At 35.6% G+C, this 17,734-nt stretch overlaps 1 protein-coding gene across 1 annotated transcript in view; it reads left to right on the forward strand.

The window, feature by feature from the left end:
• PCDH10 (protocadherin 10) overlaps positions 1-17,734 on the forward strand; it is a 55,902-nt gene that overhangs the window by 30,221 nt on the left and 7,947 nt on the right. The window lies entirely within an intron of this gene.

Below are 17,734 nucleotides of genomic sequence, written 5' to 3' on the forward strand. Positions count from 1 at the left end.
CTCTCTCTCTCTCTCTCTCTCTCTCTCTCTCTCGCTCTCTATGTATGTAGCTTTTCAATGATGACATATAGCCTTTCAGAAATGTCATAGGAAGGACCATACATTTAGAGTTTGAAGGGTCCTTGGAAGCAGTCTAATCCAGTCTCCTCATTTTGCAGTTGAGGAAAATGAGTCCCTAGGAGGTTAAATGATTTATTCATGATCTGATAGGGAGCAAGCTATAGAGGCAAAATTTGAACCAATGTCCTCTGATTCAGTCAGTACTTTTTCAACTATACCACATTGCTCCTCAGTGTGCCTGTGATCTATTTTTATTATTGCCTTCCTGAAGAAGGTTATTTATCAAGTAATGTAGCAGTGTTGTTACAGAAACAAATATTCAAACGTATAAACATGTGTACAGTCTGTGATCAAAGGGAGAAAATATGAGATATATATATATATATATATATATATATATATATATATATATATATATATATATATATATATATATATATATAATATTTCCTGGGTTGCCATGGTCAAAGAACTTATCATCTTACTAATGAAGTAACTTAATGAAAGAACTTACTAATGGTGATCAACCTTCTCTGTACTTAGTTTGAGTTGTGGTTTGAACATTATGACCAATTTTGCACTCATATATTAAACTCAATATAGAAAAAATGATAAGTTAGGAGAATAAAATACTTAAATACTTGACTTAAAATAAATTACTTAACTTAAAATACTTAACATGTAAGTATGTAAAGACATAGTATAAAGTAGTTATTAAGTGACGATATGAAAATAGCCCGAGCCTAGGTAGAAAGACAAATAGATGTGTTACCAAGTACAATGAAAGCTTTTTCCCTCAAAAGCTTTTAGAGTAACCAAGAGACTCATGATGGTTTGGGTAGAAATCCATTTGATTGTGAAAAGATAGACTAGAGAGTCTCTTCTTGTCCCTTCCAGCATTACGTTTCTGCCTTTTTATCTTCTGAGTGTACTTCTCTTTTAACTCTATTACTCTGAGGAGGGAAATGAAGGAGCCCATTTTGATTTCTCCTTAAAAAAAAAGAAAAGAAAACAGAGAAGGGGGAAGGACAAAAAGTAAGCCTTATGCCTCATCTTCCTTTGTTCCTTGTTTCTGTTTCTCTTTCTCTTTATACACTTTCTCTGTCTTTCTCATTTTCACTGTCTCTTACTGATCTTGAATCAGAATGAGTGTTTCCTAGGATGAAATATTGGCACTGACCCTTGCTGTAAAAATCATATAACTTTTCTGAGCCTCAATTTCTTCATCTGCCTGTAGTAACTACTTCACTCGTCGTATCTTGAGACCCAGTGAAATATGTGTGTGTATATTTATGAAGTGTGTTACAATTTATAAATTTCAGTTATTATAACAACAATTATTATTTCAGTAGCACACATAGTCTGTAGGGCCAGATGTTGGTTTCCTGATACTTTCTTTTCTTTCCTTCAACTGCATTAAACTAGAAATATCAGAGAGAAAATCAAAGAATCAGAAATTTGATAGGACTTCTAGTTGAGATATGCTGAGATGTTTGCAGTAGCAGGTGAAACTGTATTTTAATACAATTCAAATCAATTGAATAAACATTGATTTCCCAGTTATTATTTGCAGACATTGTGTTTGGTACTGTGAACATAAAGACAAAAGTGAAACTATCCCTGCCCTTGTGGAATTTATGTCTTATTGGCTGGATAGATAGAATATATACCAAATAAATACTATAAAAGGATAATTAATGGAGGGAAAGAGAATGATAACAACTGAATGGATCAGGGAAAGATGTGGTATCTGATTTGAACCTTAGAAGTCAAGTATTCTGAGATGTGGAGATGAAGAGGAAATGCATTCCAGAAATGGGGTTTTGCTTGTTATAAATGCACAGGTAGCAAAAGGAATGTGTGGCTGAAGGAAAAGTTAGTTAAATCCAGTTTGGCTGGAAATCAGAGATTCCAGGAAAGGGAAGGTGAGTGGCACCCACATTATAGAGGTTATAGAGGAAGTCTTTTTCCTTACGAGTAGTGGAGATTATTTGGCAGTGGTGTGGAAGATAGATTGCAGTCTTTTTGTATGAAAATGCTTTTTAAATTCTATTTTTCAGATGAATACAGCAAAAGAATATGCACTGTTTTTAACATAGGTGATAAATTATTGGTGTGAAGGCTTAAATATTTTCTGTATAAAATAAACTCACAAGAATAATAATAGTGATGATTAATAATATATTATCATAGGTAAGCCAGATAATTATAGATTAAGTGCCTACTACCATATTTCCCCAGCACTGCAGCCTTCCTGGCAATGAGTAGACCTGTTTCTCTTACGGTGAGATTTCTACTTCTGGGATCATAATGTTTTCCTCTGTGTAACTTTTAGAAACCTCATTGGTGCCAGCTGCTAACAGAATGGCTGCTCAATTGACTAAAAATGCAACAGAGCAACTATTAATGACTCAAGGTCAAGTTGGGAAGGGCACAGCAAGCGCTATTCTGAAACCTATTACTAGCTCATACTTTCATACTCATTTTGGAAGATGTAATGGAGAGTATGATAATTACATTTTGGGATAACAGCTACTTTTGAGAATAAATTAAAATGTAGCCAGGCCTTGACCATTTGGTGTTCTGGGTTAAGAGTAGACTCAATAAAAGTAAAATGATAAAAATGTATTTCATCTAGGAAAGAATAATCTAATATATAAATACATATTTGGAAGTGCTAGCTAAATGATAATAACAGAAAGAACCATTCCCAGGATCCATGGAACAGAGAGGTGGAATGTAAATAGTATGACACCGTCCCCAAAGATATAGCTTATTAATAAATGTTTTACACATAAAACAAGGAAAAAGGGATAAATGATTCTTCTCTCTGTCTCAGGGCATTAAGCCATTGTTATATTGTATTAATATTTAGAGATGCTTTTAAAAAAATAAAAGACGTAGGCAGATTGTGGAGGGACAAAAAAAATACTATGGCAAGAAGCAAAGAAAAAAGGGTAAAACATGCCTATCTTAGAGGAAGTGAGAGATGCCATTTTTGTAAAATTTTGTAGGCTTGCTGTCACAAAGAGTCCATCATACTTATAAGTCAGGGAATGCAGAAAAAGACTGAAGAATCTCAGGATCTACCCAAGGATATTCTAATGAATTATTTAGGGGAAAACAAACAGATGAAAATAGGCAGTGAAAAAAAATCTACATGTAGATAACATAGGATTATAGATTTAGAACAGAAGAAACCTTAGAGGTCATTTTTTTCAAACCCCTAATTATACAGATAAAGCAACTGACACTTAGAGAGACTGAGTGATTTGGACGAGATCATGCAGGTAGCAAGGATCAGAACTAGAACTGGAAAGAACCAGGTCTTTACACTCCAAATCCAGTACTCACTCCACCGTACTGTAGGTCTAAAGTAGTTGGAAAGGAACTTTCCAATCATGTAGGCCACCCCCCCCCCCTCCATTTTTTTTTTCACATGAGAGAAGTGTAGCTTCAGTTACAATTCATTACAATGGATTCCAGTCCCTTAAGAATATGAATAAAAATTGGGCCAGCTCTTCTTACCACATTACTCCATGGTATTAAGATTATTCCCTAGGCAGATAAAACCTAAAGTATTCACTTCTATTGCAATGGCTCGGCAGATAATCATTTCAAAGATTCCATCTTTAATAACATTGATTTTACAGAAAATATTTCACTTTGAATTATTCCATTTTGATCTTTTTCTTTCATATTAAACATAAACCAGAGAATACATTAAAAATTAGCACTGAACATTTACCTTTTAAAAATTCGTGTAATATAGGTAATCTGTTATTACAAGATAGCTACCTGATCTAGCCTTGCTAAAATGCTGGCTAAAATAATAGAGTAAAAGAAGAAATTCTACCTCTGTAAATGAAAATGATCTCTTCAATAATCACTAATTTGTAAATTGGACAATATGGTTTTGAAGATAATTTTAAGTGCATACCCATTTACCTTTTTAAGTGAGTCCAGCCTCATCTCTAGTCCCTGAAGTGGCAATCATATCCTACTTTTTTTTTTTTAAACTGAATGTGTGTCTTACTCTTATCCCAAATTCTGGATAAATTAATGTAAGATTCCCAGGGCAACCTCATATGCCTTTTTCTTTGAATACTAATTTAAATTGGGTTCCTCCTCAGAAAGAGGAAAATCGGGCTCACTTCTGGGTCAGGATGTTGGTAAGATTCTATTTTATGTCTTTTTTTTCTTTTTGGAGGGCACTTGGGGTTGTGACTTGCCCAAGGTCACATGGCTAGTTTTTGTGTTGTGTCTGAGGCCAGATTTGAACTTAGGTTCCCCTGACTCCAAGGTCAGTGCTCTATTCACTGAGCCACCTAGCCGCCCCTATTTTATATGTCTTAAGATAATAGGATCATAGATTTAGAACTATAAGAAACCAGAGAGAACTAATAGAATGTAAATTTTTGAGGGCAGAGATTTCTTTTTTGTTTGTTTCCCCAGCTCCTGGCACAGTGCCTGGTGTGTAGTAGGTAGTAATGTAACAATATCACAAGGTAATTATCAGGCTAAAATGAAATAGTATGTTTAATGTGCTTGCAAAACTTTACTCTCTAAATGTGAGTTATTATATATAAATATTTGTGGGCTAGGATTGCCTAAGATCACACAGCTATTAACTGGCAGAGTTAGGATTCAGTTGTTGGTGCTCTGACTCTATCCCTGGCTCTTTCCAACCAAACTTCCGTCACTATTTCCCAGCTTTCCATTTTTGAGATCTGGGAACTGCTATACATAAACATGCCGATACTTTAAAAAGCACAAGATTTCTCTTGTATTTTATTTTTTATTTTAGTTGACTGGAATGTTTTGCAATCTTTTGCCTCAGTGGAGCTCCTCAGATATGGGAAATATCCAATGTAATTAATAATTGAGACATTTGTGAGTGTGTGTGTGAGACTTTTAGAACACCTTGTACATATGTGTATACATATGCTGTTATCTGCTTACCAAAGGCCCTAGAACCATTTACAAGATGGGGGAAAATTTATTGATTTCTCTCTTGGTATCAGGTAATGAACATATATAATTAGCATTCTACAACTCCCAACTTCCTTTATTCTGTGAATTTCTCAGGTTTTTTTTAATCTAAAATAATGGAAATAATTTTGTGATCCCCAAACTGAGTACATCCATTCCTCTTAGTGACTAATGCTACCTGACGACTATTAAGTGATTTTTTTTTAATAGTACGGTAAAGAGAATAGCAAACAACAACTGTGGCAATGGGAGGAGAAGGAATAGTTCTTCTCTTTCTATATAAATAACTAGAAATAACTAGGATGTAAATATCCAAAAGTTTCAGGCTAATTTCTAGGTCTCCACTGAGGTACAGAGCTGTCTATGAAGAGGTTACCCAAATTGGATTCTTGCCACTGGGTCATTCAGATTAGCCTCAATTGGACAGAAAAAATGGAAACTTGGGGTTTAAGCAGTCTGGTCCTAACGTGAGGTTGAGCTATGTTCTTAGTATGTTCTAGAAAAAGTTAAAACATATTTTGTGTTTTGTTTTTGTTTTTTTGTAGGAGGGGAAAATCCCTTCAAAAGTCTACCCCAGGCTTTGCAGATTTTATTTAGGAAGTCAGAATCCTCCTATTAATCACAACTCTATTACATGATCACACCTATCTCTTCTGATTCAGTTCCCAGAGAGTAATTCATAAGAGGTCTTCTGGTAAAGAAAATGATCAATGAAATCTTCCCCTAAAATATTCCAAAGTATCATCCCAATGAATATCACGGAAGAAGGATATTCAGGTGTAAAAGAATGGTAAACAGGGAATCTTTTTTCTTCCTTTCTGTTTCCTTCCAAAAACCTCCTCTAATCTTGTAAAGCCAATTCATTCAGACATCAGATTTACATTTTTATATTTTCCCTTTAAGAAACTGACAGAAATTATAAATGCTTCCAAGGTCCCTGAAAAAAAATAACTCAAATTTAATTTTCTTCTGAAGGTTTAATTTTTGGAATTGCCATGTCATTTCCAAGTTTAGTCTTTCTGTGTGCTTTGTACCTTTTCTGCTAAAGAAATTCTCCTTTGTATAATCTATTTAGGCAATTTAAAATATGCTTGTCTCTTACTGCACTTTCAAAATGTCTGATGGACCTAACAATTTCTTCCCCAGTGGTTCCACTCCATTTTAGAATCACCTGAAATCATTGCCTCTGGCTTCCTTCTTAGATTTCTGCTCAGTTTTTTTTTCTTTTGAAATAACTGTCATTTTAAATGAAATCCCGAATCTTGTTGCTTCCTATCTTCTATTCCCACCCCCTCACTTAGTACAAAAATTGAAGTGTCAGGGACAGACTTGATTTTTCCCCCTGTAGGTTCATCAGAGTATAAGGAGCTATTGTGTATTTATTTTTCCTGTGGTCTCTTTCAAAATTTAAATTTTTGATGATACAATATTGTGCCTAGTTCCTCAATTACACACAACTTGAATAAGTAGGCAAAAAAAATTATCAATTCTTTTTCCATGCCAAAAATCATCTCCCATTTATAGTATGTTGACCAAATAGTGATCAAAGATACCAGTGTGATGGCATGCAGGGCCTTTTCCCAAAAGAATTACCATCTTAGAGGGAGGTGGTACCTGTTTCCTTCCTATGGTGGACCTATATACTCATACAAGATAGTATTTTACTGGTTTTGTGTTGTTCAGGCATTCTTCCATGTCTGACGCTTTGTGATCTTGAGTACCATAAAGCACCAATACCGTTTAAGAAGTTTTTTTGGCAAAGATACTGGAGTGGTTTGCCATTTCCTTCTCTGGTGGAGACAGGCAATCAGAAGTTAAGTAATTTGCCCAGGGTCACATAGATAGCATTTGGGGCCAGATTTGAACTTAGATCTTCCTGATTCTGGGCCCAGGACTCTATCCAATGAGCCATCTAATTTCTTCTAGGCTTCGTGCCATATAGTGATACTATAAGGGTCTTCTAGCACCATCTTTCCCTAGTACTTGTGCCATGTCTACCACTTTCCTCCTTCTACCCCCTTCCTTCTAAGAGATATGCCTCTTAGCCATTTAGTGGGGACTTGGTCTTGAATTTATAAGGTTTAGGCCATTCCCTCTTCCAGCACAATTTCACCAGATGAGGGTTGACTGGTTTGGGATATTCTCCCCCCTCCCTCCAAACAAATCTGCCCCAGTCACCAGAATTCCTAGTTAATATTACTATTAGGTCTGGTAGTTCCTTTGGAAGATAAATTTGACTGCAGTCTATAAATTGGATTAAATGTTCAAAACTGAAGCATTTAGAAGGGTTTTGAAAAAGAGTAGAGTTTATAAGATAGTAACTTTTGAATCTGTCAGATTTATCAACTTCTAACAGGCAGATAATTTGATATTGCCCAAGATTATGAAAAGGAGAGTTTCTATTGGTAAAGTCCAAACAAACAAACAAACAAAAAACCCAGATAACTTAAAGTGATGATCATATAGCTAATTGAAAAATTAAACCACTAGCAGAAAATTATATTAGAGATTTTAATGTCCCCAGATATTTGTGAAGTGATGACAGTGATAGAGAAGAAGATACACATAAGACAGCGAAAGCCATTTTCAAGTAAGATTCTATAGGACTTGGAAGTGAGGGATGGGGTAAGGAATAAAGGATAAGGAATCAAGAATTAATTCCAATGTTTCAACTTTGATGGCTGGGCAAATAGTGATAGTAATAGTAATGAATTATGACAATGACAAATAGTAATCAGAACATTGTTGCAGGTAGGGAGAATTGGTGAGGGGGTGTTTAGTCATTTATCAGTAATATCCAACTCTATGTGACCCCATTTGTTTTTTTTGGGGGGGGCAAAGATCCTGGAAGACTTGCTATTTTCTTCTCCAGTTTATTTTACGTATGAGGACACTGAGGCAAATAGAGTGAAGTAACTTGCCCAGGGTCAAACAGCTAGTAAGTGCCTGAGGCCAGATTCGAACTCGGGAAGTTGAGTTTTTCTGACTCCACATCTGGCTCCCTATCCGTTATTCCCCCCTAGGGGAAGTTGGGAGAAAGTCCTATATTGTTTTGGGGGATGAATGATAGCCACTGGACTTTGTGTCAGTGGACCTGACCATCTTTGGGAGGGCAATGTCAATTGATTAATGAAGACAGGCGACAGATATTAAAGGCTAAGAAGAGACTTCGTTTGGAAGTAGGGTAGTAATACTAATGTAGACTACTCATTACAGGACTTTATGGAAGAAGGTAGTAAGAGAAGCCTGAACCAGAGGGAAACAAATTTCACAGAAGATTTTTTTAATATAGAGATAAGCATATATGTGTAGATACAGAGAAAAAGTATCAAAAATAAAATAAACAAAATGAAATTTCAAAATTCATTTGAGCTTCAGAGCCAGAGAACCCTTGAGCATTCAAAATCTGTCCTACTAACAGAAATTAAAGGTGGATTAAAAAAATTCCTAAATTCTTGGGATTTCTGTGAGTTCATTTCTAAATAGATAGGTCATGGCACCTTTGGAGAGAAATTTGTGTAACACATTAGGGGAAGAGGAGAGTGACTCATTCTTCTTTCTTTACGACAGAAAAAATCCTTACAAATATTTAATTTGCCTCATTTTATTTGAGTATCAGTAGGAACAGCTTCCTATGTTAATAGAATCTGAGAAAAAAAAAAACAGTCTCATAGCCCTATTATGGACATGGTTATTAACATGTAGTCATTGCTTTTTCATTTTCTTCATGTTAAAATGCACAAAGCATTGGAACTCCTGTTGCGTGTATTCTCTCTACCAATGCAGATAAAGATTAGTCAATGATTTTCTAAATAAGTCCCATGAGGTTACCCAAAACACAGAGTGGTTACGACTTGTTCTTAGTCACAAAGATATTAAATGTCAAAGGTGAAGCTTGACCCCAGATCTTCCTGGCTTAGTTCTACTTATATTTCAGGAGACTTTACATCAAGGTCCTCTACCCTTTTACTACCATTATAGAAGATTCCTTGGGGTGAGGTAATTTTCTATTATCTCCTAGTTCCTTATGTAGTGCTCTGTATGGAGTAGGTTCTTAATAAATGTATGATTTTTTGATTTGATCAGACACATATACTCAGCCTGTATTGGAGAATGTAAAAAACTGCTTTACACAGTCCTTAGAGTGGGGATTAGCTTGTCACTGTAGCTTTTGGAAAAAAATAGTTTCATCTGAACTAAAGGGTCAGAAGCCAAATGGCACAAAAGAGGGATGCAATTCTCCAGGCATCAGCTATATATAGGTAGCTAAATGACAAATACTTGTATGTGTAGATATTAACACATACATGTAGATAAAGTTCACTCTTGCTTAACTCATTTCCCGAGCTCAGGCCTTCCTAGTCTAGATAATTTTTTGCTACTCCAAATAACTAGATTTTCATTCTATAGTTGTACCTTTATATATATATATACATATATATATATATTTTTTTCTTTTACATGGATGTATATCTCAAAGCTTTCAGGACACAGATAGAAGCAGGGCCTTGTTCAGACTCTGACTTTCCAGTCTTCCTTCGTGCTTGGTAGAATAGCTCAGCTCCTTGTCCTACCAAACATCTCTGGAAACTCCCCACTCCCCCACAACACACATTTTAAAATCTAGTTTCTTGCTAGTTCCTATCTTCTTTTGCTGGCTTTTGTAGGTCAATCTTCTTGCTTTTTGTTTTGTTTCCTAATTTATTCCTTGCTGCAACACACGCCTTTCGATTTTGATTTTTACCCTCTGCTTCTCTGACATCTCATGTTCACAAAAAGAAATGACCCTTTGTTACATAATATCTCTATGCTTCGGTCTCCTCATCTATAAAATCAGTGGGTTGGGTTCGGTTCTTTAAGGTTCCTGCCAGCTCTAAAATTCTTGATCTTATTTTGAACATACATGTAAGGAAGCCCTAACTATAATAAACTATACATCCATTTGCAGGTAATTATAATCCAAGTGTTAAATGAGGTAAATTGTTTTTAATAATTACAATACAATATAATAAGTATATTAACTCACCTTTGTCTAGTGCTTTAGAATTACAAGAGATAGTTTAGTATAGTGGATAATGTGTTGTAGGTTAGGGAACAGCTAGATTCAAGTCTTGTATCTGATAATAAAGAGCTGTATGACCAAGAGAAAGTCATTTACCAGCTTTCATTCTTAGGTAACTCTCTAAGACTTATCTAACATAAATCACAATAGGGTTGAGCTCTCTATTAGGGACAGGGATTTCCGCACCAATGAAATAACAGATCCTTGATATATTGAGTTATTAGAGTTACAGATCATTTCATATATGATATGTATACTGGAATGAGATTTAAATTCCAGCATTACAATTTAATATCTTTGTTACCTTGGGTAGATTACTTCTCATTTCTAAGATTTATTTCTTCCATCTGTAAAATGGGTGATGGTAGTGGTGGTGGACTAGGTGTTCTTTAAATACCCTTTGTGCTTTCAATACTATCATCTACCTCCTTTACATTCCTATGATGTAAGTAGGGCACATATTATAGTACATACATTTTGCAGATAAGAAAACTGATGTCTAGAAAGATAAGTGATTTGACCAAGGTCACACCTCAATGATCTACCTTGTGTTTTACTGTCATTGTTTTTGTTTTTGAGATAGGTGAGGGAGATAGCAGGAGGGACAAATCATTATCCAAATTTATGTTTGAATGAGAGGAACCATGGTGCAGTGGGGGAAATGCTAGATTTGAAATTAGAGAGCCTAGGTTAAAATTCTGGCTCTGCTAATTATTACCTGCATGTTGCTAAATAAAATCACTTAACCTCTATGGGCTTCTGTCTCCTTAGTTGAAAAGGAGTGGGTTAGACTCACTTTTCTAATAAGGTCTTGCAACTCTAAAGCTAAGATTCTACTGAAAAAGAAACTGGAAATTAAATTTAAGCTTTAACACAAATGAAACATTCTTTTTGAAGAATCTTAGTGTTTCTATGATTCAAGTAAGCAATGAATCTAAGATTATTTGTTAATCAGCATCACATTTATAATTACTTAGAGCAGTTTAAAAAGAGTGGTTTGAGAGCAGAACACTCAAAATTTCAAGGACAGGGATCAGGCAGAAAAGTTTATCCTTAGTACATCCTGCTCAGTACTCAATTTTGTAGCCTGAAAGGAATGGATCATTTGACTTTATGTGGCACATTGTATGGAAACATATTTTTTTGTTTGTTTTGTTATTGTTTGTTTTTGCCTTTATCTTGAAATCTAGGTGCCAATAAATTAATCGATGCAATGGGTAATGATAATATTCAGAGTTTTAGTCATAGTAACACATTAGAAAGGCAATGTAGTCGATGGAAAGATCACTGCTTTCAAGTGAGGGGACCTGATTTCAAATCCTGGCTTTGTTTCTTGATAGCATTTTGTAACTCTAGGCAAATGATTTCCCGAAGTTTCTTCCTCTGTAATGGGGGAAGGGGAATGCTAAATGATCTCTACAGTCCTTTCCTACTCTAAATCTAAAATGTATATTTCATTTACATTTTTTCCAACTGATCTTCTGTTTTAATTGCTCCTGCTTTGAAAATGTTGATGAAACATATGTTTTTGAATTGTATCACTCACTTCAGCAATTTTTTCAATAGTTAATGGAAGTAATTTAATATTTTGTTGGTTACTTAGTTCATCATGATGAACATCAATTATTCACTTATCTATTCATTCATTCATTCAACAAGTCAATCAATCAATTGACAATCATTTATTAGGCATTTATTATGTGTTAGGCTCTCAGGATAAAAACACAGCAGAGTGTTTGTCTTTAAGGCACTTTCCTTCCACTAACATTTTTTTAAAGTGTGTAGTATAATGCAAGGACATCTGTTAGATTCTGAGGAAGATACTAAAATAAATAAGACATAGATGTATATATGAAGGGTGTTATAATTCCTATATTCTCCCTCCACCCCCAACCCAGATATCTAGCTATAGGATTCAGTCACAGACATGAGGTTTTAATGTTTCTATAAGGTATATTAAACTAACTGTAAAATTGCATCCATACCTCTATGAGTCAAGTTCAAGTCCTTTGAATGAAACAAAAGACAGAGCCAGTGATTGGTTTGAACAGAAAACCCATGTTGAATGCCTCTGAGTGCCACAAAAAGGCTTTTTGCCTAATTGTATAGGTGGTTAGAAGTCAGGTTCCAGAAGTGGAAGCAGAGCTGGGTGCCTGAGATAGCATTGCTCTTAGTAGAGGGAAATATTTTTCTTTTCCTGTCTTCCTCCTTCTCCCCCTCCCCCGCCCCAGCCAAACTGATTTGAAGCAGAGATGTTTAAGCAGTAGGAAACATTACATTCAGGAGGAAGCAGATATGCATACTCCAGATAAATACATATAGAGTGACAATTACCCAAGGAAGTAAACAGCTTCATGAACCATGCTACCTGGACACACAAAAGAGAGTAATCTATGGACGAATAGGGGATAACTTCAGTAATCAAGGACTAGGATACGGAGAGTAATCCTGGAGAAGAGAAATTACTTTCAGATTTTGCAAAAGCAGAGTTATGAGTTGCTTTGACATGAGTGCTCCTTACCTATATGTCGCAAAAACATTACAATTAAAGTATGTACCTCTTCCTCTAGATGTTGAGTGCATTTGTGGAGAGATTGTGCCCCATGTTTAGAGAGATAAAGTTTGGTACCTGCTTTTTACTATGCCATTGTAGTTAATGCTATTTTACAAGATGAAATTATGTGTATTGGCTAACTGTTAATGAGAAACACCATTGGCAGGTCCTTAAGTATAGTTTTAGGAGTAGGTGTTTGTAGGTACCCCTTGAACCTGGGAGTAATGGTTACCTGCTGGGCAATCCCATGTACCAGGGAGAGTAGAATGATGTTCTTAATTGCTACTGAGGTGGATGGGGGTATTGCTTTTATCTTTGGCCTTTTTGGGTCTCCTTCATTACTTGTCAACTGACACTTCTCAGTTACTTCCTTTGTTCCTAACCTATTTGATACAAAAAGAAAAAGATTTTTCAGGGGATATAAAATAACCCAAATATTTTAGAATCTTGATTTTTAACCCTGATTGTAAGTCAGAAGACTTCAGCTTGAGGAAACAGTGGCCAAGAGATTGAATCATTTATCTAAAGTCACAATGATCATGGTAGAGGTAGAGTAAAGAACTAATGCTACTACTGCTAATAGGAAATAGACTGGACTTGTGATTTAGTGTAGGTAAAGCCCTAATGAGGAAAGTCCTCCAAACAAGGTGAGTCACCACCTTCTTGGCTACCTATAGTCTTAGAGAGTTGCTGAAGGCTTAAGAGTCTCCATGTCTCTCATAGTGTTAAATGTCTGACCTCTGTTACACCATTGGTGTGTGTACTTGTGTGTCAGCAATCCCTTTAGGTTTTGTGTACTTTAGGTAATTAGAGGTGTCATTCATATATCATTTTATACATATTATCTCATTTGAACCTCAAAACAACTTTGCATGTATAATCATTGTTTATAAATGAGGAAATTAAACTATATAGAGGGTTAGTGACATAAAACCCAGTTTCAGAGGCTGGATTTGATTATAGCTTTCCTGATCTCAAGTTTAGTGCATTTGGTAATGCCTAGTTTCCTTGAGGTTTCCAGAAGATTGACTACTTTCACTCATTATGTGTCCCTCTTTAGGGGTTTTAATTCTTCAGAGACTAAGGCATTCCATGATTCATGGCCATGTAAATGTCACCAGAAGAGTATTGAGGTTAAAACAATGGACTTTTGTTTCACAGAGAAATTTGGAGTCCTTCAGAATTTCCAAAGGCAACACAACCCATTCTCTTCCTCCTGTAGAATTCTGGGCTTGTCTTATTGTATATGCAAAGCTTGTCCAAGATTAGTGTATCAATGAACCAATTCTATGGGTTGTCGATCCAGCTATATTTCATAGGCTGGACAATTAGGATTCATGCAGTTATTATCTGCTACTTGACTCCTCCCTTCCCTCCCGACTTCCGCAACATGGATAATTAGTATAAATACTTTAGAGTGATTATGAATGTCATTTAGGAGGCTCTGCAACATTCTAGGACTTGATGTAATCAGATGAAATGGTTCATAAATAAGATCACCTGAAGAATCTCACCATTTTTTAAGGAACCCCTGTTCCACGTGGACCTTATACTAGTCTGTTGGAAAAGTGGATTTTTTTTTTTGGTGTTGTTCAGTTGTTTCAGTCACAGGTGACACTTTGTGACACCATTTGGGGTTTTTTGGGCAAAGATATTGGAGGGGTTTGCCATTTCCTTCTCCAGCTCATTTTGTAGATGAGGAAACTGAGGCAAATAGGGTTAAATGACTTGCCCAGGGTCACACAGCTAAGTAAGTATCTGAGGTCACATTTGAACTCAGGTCGTCTTGACTGCAGGGTTTGCACTCTATCCACTGCTCCACCTAAGCTGCCCTAAGTGGGATTTTACTGCACCATAAATTAGATACATGTTTACATATTTAAGAGTCCAACAACGAATCCCTTTATTTTTTTTCTTTGTTCATATTCTACATTCCCGTGACTCAGTCTTGATTTTCCTATAGATGTTCCAATATGTACGTTGTAATTGGAGTTGAAATTTGGATACAATAAAATTGTGGTAATAATTATGATAGTATCTGTGATCTCAATCAAAGTAAGTATTTACTAGTGAAGCAGGTCATAAGACTAGCCATCCTGCATGACCTTGCTCCATATCCTCCTGTGAGTTTAACACAGGAGGTCCATTCAATGTATTTATCCAGTGGTCTGGCTACTTACTGATAGATACATTCTTTAATCGTGCCAACTTTTGAAATAAAAAAATAAAAAAAAGGTATTACAGAAATTTTCTATGCAGAGACCCAAAGAGATTTCCATATTTATTTTTCAAGGACAAATGAGCTCTTGTATGACATTTTTCAGTGTCAGGTGATTCGAGGTCTAATGGTAATTCTGGGGATGGTCTAGAAGACTTTCATCAATAATAAGAGCATTCTCCTTACCACTTCAGAATCCAGGAGTGAAAAGATTTGACTAAACTACAGTTGGCAAATTCTTAGCAACTCCTAATAAGGCATGAGGATATATTTTCAGGCACTCACATCCTCACACCATTTAAGTTATTTTGCCTTCTGCAGACTTCAGCTTTTTCCAGACTGCTTTTATTAGGATTTACATATGGCATAGTTTGGAAACAATTTTAAACAACAACAGGAAACCAAGGCTGTTTGTGTCCTGGCAATGTAATACATGCATTTTACAGATTGGTCAGAGAAGTCGTGATCTATGTGTTTCAGTGACTAATTGGCAAAAATACCTGAGAACTAATCAGTGATATTTGACAAAAACAAAACAAAACAAAATTTCCTCTCTGTAGAAAATACTCTCAAACCTAGAGGTCCTCTCCACCTCCAGAATACTTACATTGTCTTATCAGTGTAAAATCCAAGAATTTAAAATCATTTTCTACCCAGCAAACATATATTCCTAATTTCAGGACACTACTGAAACAAGTGATTTGGTACATTTCAGAGCTTTTGTACTTAGAAACCAGTACTAGTAGATATAATCAAGGTGTGGAGTCAAGACCTGAGTTCAAGTTCTGTCTTCAGACACTTAATACCTGTGTGACCCTAGGTAAGTTATGTAGCCTCTCTAAGACTCAGTTTCCTCATCTGTAAAAATAGGGATAATAATAGGACCTAACTCATAGGGCTATTAATGAGGATTGAATGAGATCATATATGTAATGTGCTTTGCAAAATTTAAGATACAACACAAATGACCAGTATTATTACTTCTGGGAGATTCAGTGGGAATTAGTCAATAGGGAACTGGACTCAGAGCCAGAAAGACCTAGGTCTCTTTATGATTTCAGCAACTCTCTAAAACCATAGATTGCTAAAAGGGTGGTAACCTGCTTTGGTAGAGGTATTTTCTTCATTAGGGCTTTCCCTGTACAAAAGCACAAGTCCAGTCCCTATACTAGTAGAAGTATTAGTTCTTTGTGATTTTTAGATAAATGATTCAATCTCTTGGCCACTGTTTCCTCATTTGTAAAAATAGATGAGGTGACCTCCAGAGTCTCTGCCAGTTCTACAATTCTATGATACAAATTGTCTCAGTAGTATTTTTAATTCATAAGATTTCATAATTGGAAAGGGTTCAATTCATAGTTGAATATGAGTACTCTCCATAATACACCTAACAAGTTGGAGAGGATCCAGTCTTTGCTTAAAGACTTGAAGTTTTCAATGAGCTGGTCCACTTTTTGACAGCTCTGATTCTTACAGCAGCCTCAATTTTCCCCTTTACAACTTGCATTCCTTTCTATTAGTTTTGACCCCTGTGTCAGAGCAAAAATTTTCTTCAGCCTTGAAGATTGCTATCCTGTCCCCTCTAGTTTTCTCTAGTGAGTTCAACATAAAAACCATTAAAATACTTTTAGAAGTATGTGTGCATTAAGAGTACTGAGTAATCACTAATTTTAACTTACTATCTTGCTTAAATCTGCTTCAAATAAATTCATACTTGATAGCTCTTGTCATTTTAAAAAGTTGACAAATATTAAGTCTCCATTAGACATTACATAAGGTTGAGTTCAACTAAAATCTTAAAGAGAGATCAAGAAGTTAAATTTCTATTTGTATTTGTAATTATTAAAGTCCTTTCCTATGAAGAGTATTGGAAAACTATGACAGCATTGTCCTATCACATAGGAAAGTGAGACTTTCAGAGAACAAAATGCTCTCAGCTTGAGGCCATTTTTGAGGGTCTGTGAACAGCTGACTCTCTGGAAGAAGAACATACCTGGCAACATTTTGGCAAGAGTTTCTTAGTCCCCTTAGCCATCCAAACGTAATCTTGCCTGACACTGTTTATGTGTAGTGTATGTTCTCCTTATCTGTATTGCATCCCTAGAGAATATAGACACTGTAATCTCAAAGGCTGCTAAAGCCACACTTTTGAACAGCAAAAAATGATGAACTGTGTCTTCTACATGCCCAGATCTCTTCCAGGTAATAAATTAGGTGCTTATTATATTGAATCAACTCCTTCAGACCCAAGAGTAAGGTGTGTAAACTAGAATTCTTCCTCAATATACATGTTTGGTGGAAGAATTGGACCAAATTTATTTTGACACAAAAGCTGCAAATCATTGGTAGATACTCTTTACCAACAGGTAATTGCTTGGGTTCAGTGATGCCTTGAGACCACTATAGTCATTTGATTAAAAATTGAATTTTTTAGGAGAATAATACCATGTATAATGGGTACATTATTTCTTCCTAAAAAGGAAAATGGGATTCATTCATTCCCATGCTTAATTTTACTTACTAGACACTCATACTACTTCCTAATATGGCAGAAAATATTCTGGATTTGGAATCAAAGAACCTGACTTTGCTATCTCCTGACTGCTGTGACCTTGGACAAGGCACTTCCTCTCTCTGGGCCTTAATGTCTTCATCTAGAAGTTGAGGATGCCAGTATTAGATGATTTCTAAGATTTATTTATCTTTAACTCAAAATTCTAAAATTCCTGCTTTAATCTATGTATTTTCTCTCTTTCTCTCCCTTCCTTCTTCCTCCCTTCCTTCCTTCCTTCATTCCTTCTTCCTTCCTTCCTTCCTTCCTTCCTTCCTTCCTTCCTTCCTTCCTTCC

Source organism: Petaurus breviceps, unplaced genomic scaffold (assembly GCF_028583685.1).
Source record: "Petaurus breviceps papuanus isolate PSGF00001 unplaced genomic scaffold, PetGlider_PUasm1.0 76, whole genome shotgun sequence".
Lineage (NCBI taxonomy): Eukaryota > Metazoa > Chordata > Mammalia > Diprotodontia > Petauridae > Petaurus > Petaurus breviceps.